The sequence below is a fragment of the Castor canadensis genome, chromosome 3 (assembly GCF_047511655.1).
Source record: "Castor canadensis chromosome 3, mCasCan1.hap1v2, whole genome shotgun sequence".
NCBI lineage: Eukaryota > Metazoa > Chordata > Mammalia > Rodentia > Castoridae > Castor > Castor canadensis.
In genome coordinates, this window is record NC_133388.1 from 167,946,346 (window position 1) to 167,957,629 (window position 11,284).

The following is an 11,284-nucleotide window of genomic DNA, read 5'->3' on the forward strand; positions in this document are numbered from 1 at the left end:
CTTTTGAGTTTGGATAGCTTGAGGAATTAATCCTGGATCCTCTACTTTTCTCTGTCTAGACTCTACTTCAAGGAATCTTAACCACTTATCCAGCTCTAGCTAGCATCTCCAGCATAGACCACTCACCTAAACTCAAACTGCCTGTTATATCTTCATTTGGATGTGACATGTCCATTTTAGAATTCAGTCTTCATAGGGCTATAATTTTACAAACATGAATGAGACCATACCTATTTGCTAAATAAACACCTTCATTGGCTTCTATTTCTCTTAGAATAAAATTCAAATTCCTTACCATGGTTTAAAAGGACCTGACTAATGATTTCTTTCTAACTCTTTACTTCCTTTCTCCACTACTTGCAACTTTTCCAGTCTTCCTTCAGTTTCTCAGGAACTGACAACCTTTGCTTTTTTTCAGGCCTTTAAACCTATGCTGGTTGCTCTGCTTTTCCTGAAGCTATCCCCATGGACTTGCTTAGCACTACCTTCTCATTACCCATAGTTTTTTGCCTCATACTAATGACAACCTGTAATTAATTTACTTACTTTTTATATTTGGATTTCTATAAATGTGTTTCTGCTTTTCCACACTGTCTAAGTAGGCATTACTCCCCTTCAAATAGATGTCCAGAAGAATTGTTCTAGAGAGGGAATTGGGTTTGCTGTACCAAGAATGCAAGGAAAAGAGAATTTTCTGCCTATTTCAGTGACATCAGCTAAAAAACACAAAGGTTTTGATTTATAAGAGCTTATTAAAAAGAAAAAGAATCTTGAAAGTGGGAAAATGGTTTTCTTATGAAGAAGTGTCAGTTTATCCATGAGTCAATATGAAAAGAAAATAGCCTAACATGTATCAATTATTATAGATGAATGGATGAATAAGAAAGTGTTCAAAGCATAAATGAGGAAAAAGTGAGATGGAGATGAGAAACTTTAGTTTGACTGTTCTCCACAGGTTGAGCTTAAGGAAGAGAGACACTGCCTCTAATAGACTTACAGACTTTCTGGGATAGAGTTTTAGCTTCTCTGTTTACCAGTTCAGAGACTGAGACAGGTATTTAGTTGTCTTATGTACAAAATTGATCTTTCTTACCTCATAGAATCATGAGAATTTCAGCAAGTTGAAACTTATATAGTACTTAGAACAGTGTCTGATAAGACACTCATTTCGTTTGCTTTTTTACTGACAATCTCTTATTCCACGTTTAAAAAATGACAGGCTTCATTACTTCCCTGTGACTTTAAGTTTATTTCTTTTTCAAATCCTGCCTATCCCCAAGTATTTACAACTTTGTTTTTTGTATTTACTGCCAGTCCAAAATGGGTGAACTACATAAGGATGGGTGAAATTTTGCTCAAGTACTTCTAATTCCTTTTAAAAGAACAAAAGCTTCTGAGATGGTGGTTTTTGTAGCTAATGTATTTAAATAAATTCTGAAATTATAGAAATTTTAAATACATATAGTTTATTTTCTCAAAGGAACTTTATGGGGCACACTATTGACTTAATTTATGAAAAAGAGCTCAAAAGGAGAGTTTATATTCTGTTCTCAAATATCAGGTTTTTATAAACTAAAATGCCCTTTAAGTGATTAATTATTGGGAGAGGCAGTATACTCTTCTTACTTCCTGAATCTAATGTTAGTGTCCTCATCTTATGGCATAATTATTATAACAACATGAATTCATATTCCAATTATTTTCAATTGCATATTGCCATGCCCTTTTCCCTCTGAGAGACTGCTTTATTTAAAAGTACATCACATTCATTTGTGGAACTTGTAGAAATCACACTAATTAAGTGAACATGGAGAAGTTATTTAGCATTTCAGGCTTGCTACACAGGACTACATCAGCACAAGTCAAACAAGAATAATTAAACTATAAATCAAAGGAATTATAAATTTTAAATCTGTACCCTAGAGGAAATGTCTACTTCTTACTTTATGTGGTTGCTGCTAATTACTTAAAGTACAGAGGCTATTAAAAAAAAACACATTGAATCGGTAACTTCAGTTTCTGAAATTCTTCCTAATTTATATTTGACTAGTTAATATTGATACATATTGGAGATTCTGGAGATTAAGTTTGTAATCATCAGTGAAAGTGACTGAGCTGTAATTTAAATCTTCAAACAACAGCTCTATTTTGGCAAAGTGCTGGATTTCATCTTGGTCCTAAAAGTTAATGAAATGGTGATCCAAATAATTATGTTAAAATTATTAGAATCTTTGGCCTTTCTTTATGAAAACTTCTCTTACCTACCTTGGTGTTATAATTGGAAATCCAGTGTATATGAGTATCTGTTTCCTTCCCAAGTGATTATTTCATAACTCCAAGTATACTGAATATGCTTTCTAATCTCTACTCTTGGAATGTTTTCCTTATTCTTACCTTCCTTCCTACCAGATATACTTTTCTTTCTGCATCAAAGGACTCCAAAATCTCACTTTCCCCCCATCCTTCCCAAAGTAAATGTGAAGAAAACTACAATACTTTTCAATATAAATCTCATATGGTGGACCAGTTTGATGTAAAACTCTGAATTGTCTTTTTCTACTCAGCTCTCTCCTTTCCTACCTCAAGGACCTTACTCCAACTAGAGAGCTGTAATGCCCCTTCTTAGCTTCTCTTTTCTCATCAACATTTTCCTGTATTGCCTTCCATTCCCTCAAGGCTTTCCAGTGATGACTAGATCGTATGAAAAGCCAATTTGAGTTAACATAATGCATGGAAGTAGCACTGCTTATATCATGTGATAGGATAGGTATAAAATACACAATCTGAAAATATGAGCACAGAGAGAGCAGAGATCATTAGCTATCTGGTGTGGGAAATGGAACCATCCAGTCAGATTCTACCACAGTTAGGAAAAGACTTTGCTTCTTGCTTGTTTTATAGATTATGGTGGATATTTTAAGTTTTAGTTCTTCAAAGAAAATAAATTTAGTAACTAGCAAAAACCTTCTTAGAGATCACAGTGTTTTTAAAAAATGCCATGGAATAAACAGACATAATTAGAAGGAAAATTTACTGACTTACAATTAAGTAAGTAGCCATTGTATTGCATGCTTTCTGATTAGATATTACTTTCCTTGCGTATAATCTGACGTACACACCAATCTAAAACCCAGGTGACTTCATTCTTTCCAGAATAGCAATTTCTTAGCATACACACCCTAGAATGTATTATTGTGGTTTCAAAATCAACTGTGTGGCAAATTTGTCACAATTAAGATGTTCTGCTTGAAATCCCACTCCTGATTATGTACCCGAAGGACTGTGATACAGGTTACTCCAGAGGCACCTGCACACCCATGTTTATTGCAGTGCTATTCACAATAGCCAAGTTATGGAAACAGCCAAGATGTCCCACTACTGACGAATGGATCAAGAAAATGTGGTATTTATACACAATGGAATTTTACTTATTCATGAAGAAGGATGAAATTTTATCATTTGCAAGTAAATGGATGGAACTGGAGAACATCATTCTGAGTGAGGTTAGTCTGGCTCAGAAGACCAAAAATCATATGTTGTCCCTCATATGCGGTCTTTAGATCTAGGGCAAATACAGCAATGTTGTAGGACTCGGGTTACATGAGAAGGGGAGAACATATATGAGAGGTATGGGGTTAGATAGAAAACCCAAAACATGAAAGCATCTGATGTCCCCACTCCAGAGGAATTAATACAGAAACCTTAAAGCGACAGAGGTCAACACGAGAAAGGGATCAGGAACCAGTGTAAAGATCAGATAGAGATGAATCAGCCTGGGTTGTAACACATTTGTACATGAAAGCAATGCTGGGAATCTCTCTGTTTAGCTGTCCTTATCTCAACTAGCAAAAATGCTATGTCTTTCTTATTATTACTTATTTCTACTCTTCAAAGGAACTGGAGAAAAGCACAGAACAGGCTCTGCCTGGAAGCAAGGGGGGCAGGGGAGAAGGGGGAGGGGAGGCAGTGGGAAGAAATGACCCAAATGTGTGCACATGTGAATAAATGAATAATAAAAAAAAGATGTTCTGCTGAAAATAATATGCCTACAAAATTAGTGTAAGTTATTCTTAATTATAAATGTTGACATATGGAAACTACAAATATAAAAATATACAATTAAATACACATTTACACTTATATTCACATGGTTCTATATAATATGATTCATATACTATATATAATTATATATATAGTATATGTTGGTATAGTATTATATATAGTATAGTATATATATAGAATAGCATTACATACATAAATAATTTTAAATTACATTTTTTCCATAATTACTTCAAACTCTTTACTTCCTGTAACCTATTTAGCTGACATACTGCTTCTTTTTGTTGTTGTTGTTGGGACCAGGATTTGAACTCAGGGCTCTGTGCTTACAAAGAAGGTGCTCTACCATTTGTGTCACACCTCTAATCCAAAACCTCTAGGTTTTTGCTAGTCATTAAATTTATTTAGGATATGGGATCTCGTGAACTATTTGCCCAGGCTGATCTCAGACAACAATCCTTCTTCTGACCTCAGCCTCCCAAGTAGCTAGGATTATAGTTGTAAGCTGATACTGGGTACTTGATGACATGTGTTTCTTAAATATTAAATTTCTGCAGAGACTGATGGATCAAGAATGAAGTGAATGCTGGAGGTGTAGCTCAAGTAGAAGAGCACTTGCATAGCAAGCACAAGGTCCTGAGTTCAAATGCTAGTACTGTCAAAAAGAATAAAGCAATGAAGTTTTAATGAACTGAAAAAGCAAATAAATAAACACTTAGTAAGGGTAGGGGTTAACAAGCAAATTCTCACACTAGTGAAAATGTATACTGTTATATTTTTTCTGGAAGTCTATTTAGTCCTTATAGCAAACACCTTAAAATTGTGCATACCCAATTATCTAAAATACCCTCTTCTAGTTTTATACTAAGGAAATAGTTAAGGTATAAAGTTGCACATACAGGGATGTTCACTGTAGAATTATTCATCACATTAAGATAATAAAAATTACCTAAAAGTACAAAAAGAAGAGTTGATTGAATATATTATGGTGTAGGTAACCATACTAAGTACATAATACTTTAAAATGATTATGCAGATTACATATGCTAAGAAGGTAAGATTAAAAATATTATGTAATGAGAGCTAGGGGTATGTTTCACGTGTAGAGCATCTGCCTCACAAGACAAGGCCCTGTATTCAGACTCCAGTACTGCCAAGAAATAAAAAATTACATAATAATAGACATGTATATATACTTCTATGGGCATGTATACGAGTATATCATGTATGAAAAAAGTGTACCTTTACAGTATTGTGCAATAAAAATTTCCAGGATGAAGGTAATATTCTATGTCTGTGCTGTCCAATATACTTCTGTGGCTGTTAAGTATTTGAAGTTTGGTTAGTACAACTAAGGAACTGAATTTTTATTTTTTTCAGGTCACTTATACATCCAACGAAGGTAAATTGCCAACATAGTTTTGAGTTCTGGTGGAAAACATGAAAATGATTATGACATCCCAGCAACCCCGTGGTTACCTGTCAGAATCACCAGGGAAGCTTTTTTTCTTTTTCTTTTTGGCAGTACTGGGGTTTGAACTCAGGGCCTTATGCTTGCTAGGCAAGCACTCTACCACTTGAGCCACTCTGCCAGCCCTTCCTTTAATTTAAATACAGATAAGACTAGCAGCAACCATACTGGACAGCACACGTCAAGAACTATACACCATTATGTTAACAATGATTATGACTCACTGCTTATTTTTCTTTTTTGCCTCTATAATTTCCAAGGTTTACAAATGAATATAAGATGGGATACAAAAAAGGAATAGGTTCGTTTTTTGGAAGGACCAGAAAAGGAATTTAAGCATAGGTCTAGGAGTTTGAAGACTTGGATTTGAGCACCAGTTCTTCCATTTATTGGCCTCATTAATTTCTATTTAAAAGTTTCTAAGCCCAGATAATATTTGTAACATCTCTCACATATTTATAATTTCATAGTGCTCTTAATTAAGTTATTTAATGTTTTTGACCAAAGTCTTCATTTAGGGCAAATCAAGAGTAAAGCATATTTTCTTTGTTAATTTATATATGGAAAATCAAAGAATGGAGACAAAAGAACTATAAGAATACTGAAACAACTTATGATTACGATGTTACGGAATAGGAATTGAAAACTAAAAGCTTGCATAGAGTGAAAGAAGAATGGCCATATTTCCAAAAAGCAAATGAAATTATTTGAGACAGAGTTATTAATGTTAATGAAACCTTTGGCATGTGTCTTATAGCTAACCATTAACCATTTTAATAAGGCATAATAAAAACAAAAACATTTGTCTAGGAATATATCAGTGATTAGATGACTAATTCAAAACATTAATATGAGTCATGTACTCTTATTTAATTAAATTTCACTAACCAAATTAAAAAATCTACATCACTATGCAATAAAATATGGCATTTTGTATTCTTATTATACATAACATGGTAGTTGAAAAGCAGCTATTTTTTTAAAAAGATAGTAAGGTAGCTTTTAAAAATAACACTTTGTAAATTCAGAAGATCTCTACTTACAGAGTTCTTAACTCAATGAAAAGGGTCATTACTTCATGAAGTCAATAGAAGTGCCCTTACAACAGTACTTAAAAAAAGCATTATAAGCATTGACTCCAAAATCAGATTAATACAAAATTATGAATTTTATGTTTATTAATGGAATCAGGCATAGAGTACAAATGCCCTTGGAAGATGAGATTAAAAGAAACTCAAAAAGGTTTTGCCTCTAAATTTCTTTTGATTTTTTTCTTTAAGATGTTCACAGGGAGTAATGTTTTTAAAGATTGCTAAAAGTATCTTAAGATATTTCTATGGAATGCAAATAAGAAACCTAAAGAAATATGAAGTGAGGCAGAGATCCAGAGGATTACTGTTCAAGGCCAACCCTGGCAAAAATTCGAGACCCCATCTCAACCAATGGCTGAGTGCTGTGGCATACACCTGTTGTCCAGCTATGCAGCAAAGCATAACTAGGAAGAGCATGGCCCAGCTGGCCAGAACATAAAGCGAGACCCTATCTCAAAATAGCCCACACAGAACAGGGCAGGTGGGATGGTCACAGTGGTAGAACACCTGCCTAGTGAGCTAGAGTGCCTGATTTCAATCCCCAATGTTCTAAAAAAAAAAATTAAAGCAGAAAAATGAAATAGAAGGATGTTTATAATATATTGAGACAAAGAAAAAAGAATAACTCAACTTTCTTAATGACTATTTTAAGATAGTATTTACTTTTAATCTCTCAAAAATGAATTTTTGTGATCTGATTTATTTAAGGGGCTATAAATGCATGAAAGACCAAAGGACTGCACTAAAATATAAAAGAAAATACAGATACTTTAAAGCAACTGAGGCCAATAGGAGAAGGGGACCAAGAACTAGAGAAAAGGTTAGTTCAAGAAGAATTAACCTAGAAGGTAACACACATGTACAGGAAATCAATGTGAGTCAACTCCCTGTATAGCTATCCTTATCTCAACCAGCAAAAACCCTTGTTCCTTCCTATTATTGCTTATACTCTCTCTTCAACAAAATCAGAGATAAGGGCAAAATAGTTTCTGCCGGGTATCGAGGGGGTGGGGGAGAGGGAGGGGGTGGGAGGGGTAAGGGAGGGAGTGGGGGAAGGGGGGAGAAATGACCCAAACAATGTCTGCACATACAAATAAAATAAAAATTAAAAAAAAAGAAAATAGATACTTTTCTAAGATGAAATGTTTTCAATTTGTAAAATCCAATTCTTCTCTTTTAGGTTTCTTAAGGAATTAACTGAAGTCTTCACAAGGCAGTAACAATTATTTGCAAGACCTGAAGAGAGTGGCCAGATGCCAATGGGGTAAATTGCAAGTGCTTATAACCACAAGGAGGGACATTAATAATGTTAGAAACTATAGATTCGTACATCAACTACATTACTTTGAAAGTAATCAGTACATACTTCAAAGAAGTCATTTAAACTATGGATAACAATACCAGCTCCCCTCCCCCCAAAAACCCTAGATGATAATTTAAAACAATTTAAAAGAAAAAATTCCGTTAAGAATATTAAAAATACCTATAGTAATTATTTCTAACTTTTTGCATATGAGCATGAGACACTCATGAAATACTACTACTATAATAGTAATTTATATAGAATTTTGCACGTCACTTTTACAGTTTTACGATAAAATTATGAGTGAAGATTAAAATGAGACAAGGATTTAATACATGAGAAAACTCAGAGGAATTAGTAAATTTGTCTAAGGCAAGTAACACTGGTGGGAATTTTCTGATTGTAAGATTGGTCTTGTAGCCTTTAAGACCACTGAGGCAGAATCATATCAAGTGCATAGCTGTTTATTGATTCAGGGGATCCAGACACCTTTTTTTAAAAATGTATTTCCAAAGCTAGGGAATGAATGTCTTATGAATCTCTGCTTTTCCTTTCCTCCTCACAGCATAGCAAGTGTGGTTACTAATTGTTCTCACTTAGGATACACAATCACATGTCCTTCTATTTGGAATACTGCAGATCATCACCATAAGCTCCAGGGCTGGAGGCGTTGCTCAAGAAGTAAAGCACCTGCTTAGCAAGCATCAGGCCTTCAGGTCAAACCTCAGTACCAACCAAAATAAATAAATAAATACATGAATAAATAAATAAATAAATAAACTCCAGTCTAGACCTACTGATTCTTTTAACAATATACAGTATCAAACTCATCTGTAAGCATTATTGTGAACTGCTGTTCTGCAATGTCAGGAAATTATTGTACTGGGGCAGCCAATGAATTACAGCCATCTAATTAGTTTTAAAGTAAAATTTTGTAACAAGAAAGAGATATGTGGTACATCACTCAAAACTGTCTTGCTCTTCTTTTCTGGGAATTTTTATGCACAAAGGAACATGATAACTTTAGGTAAATGAAAACTCATCTGTAATTGATTGATAAAGTTATATGTGGTCACATAACACTAGTGCAGGAAATAAGATTGGGACTTGCTGAATTAAAAATAAAATGTAAGGTAAAGCTGCACTTACTGTCAATGATTTTCTTTTGTGCTTATCATTTCCTCTGGAACAAGTAATGATTAAAGATTAGATAATAATTTCCAAGATTCCCTGCATAGTTGAAACCTTCCTCCATGTAAGATGGGACACATGAGAACTTGAAAGAGCCAACTGTTTCCTTACTCCTCACAAACAAAGCTAGTTCATAAAGCAAGTACACTTCCTCTTTTCCCATTTATATAGGAGGAATTTCACAAAAGACACTTCCAACCACTAAAATAATAATAGTCATGATGATGCCAAGGAATATTTAATTGGTCAGGCCTCTTTTTGCAGAGCAAGATGCCAAGGACAGTTAATTGGCCAGCCTACACTTTTCAGGGTAAGGTAGAAATCTAATGAGTCTGAAGTGTGCAGACAACTGTTCTTTATAATTATGACAGAATATACATCTATTTTTCCTTTTAGGGTAGGGTACAGAACCCAAAAGTAACTTAATCACATCTTAAATAAGCTATTTTAACTTCCATTTTAACAATATTTTAATAGCACTAACAGTGATCTTATTGACAGAATAAGCATACAATAAATGAAGGATTCATTCTTAAATTAACATGAAAATAAATTTTTAATGTTTGAATTCCTCTTGAGCATTTATGTGCTTGGCAATAAATTAAGTATTTATGTTGGCTTATCTTCATTAATAAAACTGAATTTTAAAAGAGGATTATATCTGTTATACATTTCATCTCTATATTAATGTTTTCCATGGTGTCCCAAAGTCATTAGTTCTAAACATCCAATGAAAGTAAGTGTCTTGTGATCAAAATCTGAAATCACTTTTCTCTTAGAAATTTAAAATGCATTTTATGAAGGATATATGAATTCACTATATAAATGGGCTAATAAGAACACCAACATGACTTTTTAATAGATTTAGAGAAATAATTTGGCAAAACTCAACATATACTTAAGCTAAAATCTTTCTGCAACCTAAGAATAGAAGGTAACTCCCTCAACTTGATAAAGTAAATTTACAAAACTCATATGGTTACCTATTGTATTTAAATGTAAAGGATTAAGTGCTTTCTGCCTAAGATTGGGAATAAGGAAAAGATTTCCCTTCATTACTTCTCTTCAACATTATCCTGGAGCTTCTGGCTAATGAATTAAGTAAGAAAAAGAAATACAATTAGTTCAGACCAGAAAGGATGAAACAAAAGTTTCCTTATTTACAGATAACATTTTTTCAATATAGAAAATCCTGCAAGTCTACCAGAAACAAAACAGAACAAAAAAACCCCATTAGAAATAATAAATGAATTTAGTAAAGGTACAAGATAGAATAGTAATTACACAAGTATCAATTATATTTCTAAAGACCATCAAAATAATTGGAAGTTAATGTTTAAAAGTTTAAAATAAGTAGAAGTTTAAAACATTTACAAATAATATAAAGCATAAAATATGTAGGATACATATTTTGAAATATGTAAGGTTTATACATTGACAATTATAAAACATTAATTAGAGAAATTAAAGGAGGTCTAAGTAAGTGGAAACATACACTGAGTTCATGAATTGGAATCTCAATATTGTTAAGATGTCCGTTCCCCCAAAATTTATCTCTAGTTTCAACAAATTCTCAATCAAAATCCCTGTAGTCTTTTCTGAAGAAATTAACAAGCTGATTTTAAATTTTGTATGGAAATACAAAGTCTAGAATAACTAAAACCACTCTACGAAAGAATGATGTTGAAGAACTCACATCAAGTTCACCTGACATCAAGATCATAAAGCCAGAAAATTACAGTAGTCAGTGTGTTATTGGTCTAAAAATAACATAAACAAATGAACAAAAAACCATGGAAATTCAATAGCAAAAAATAATTATCATATGACCAAAGAATCCCATCCCAGTTATTTTTCAAAGGCAATGAAAATATAGGCATACACAGACTTGTTTATGAATATTCAAAGCATCTTTATTCATAAAAACCATAAACTGGAAATAACACAACTGCTCACCAACTTCTCAAAGAATAAACAAGTTGTGGTACATCCAAGTAACTTACCACCACATAAAAATGACTTATTTATTATTATTATTATTATTATTATTATTGTGGTACTGGGGTTTGAACTCAGGGCTTTATATTTGCAAAGCAGGCACTCTTCTGCTTGAGCCACGCCTCCAGTCCAGGAATTAATTATTGATATGTACAACATAAAGATGAAACA

At 33.2% G+C, this 11,284-nt stretch overlaps 1 long non-coding RNA gene across 1 annotated transcript; it reads left to right on the forward strand.

Annotated features, from left to right (window-relative positions):
• Positions 1–7,326: 7,326 nt before the first annotated feature.
• LOC141421361 (uncharacterized) lies at positions 7,327–8,962 on the forward strand. The gene is made up of 3 exons (XR_012445952.1): positions 7,327–7,441; positions 7,802–7,885; positions 8,490–8,962. It is a non-coding gene; the product is annotated as an uncharacterized lncRNA (long non-coding RNA).
• The last annotated feature ends 2,322 nt before the right edge of the window (positions 8,963–11,284 follow it).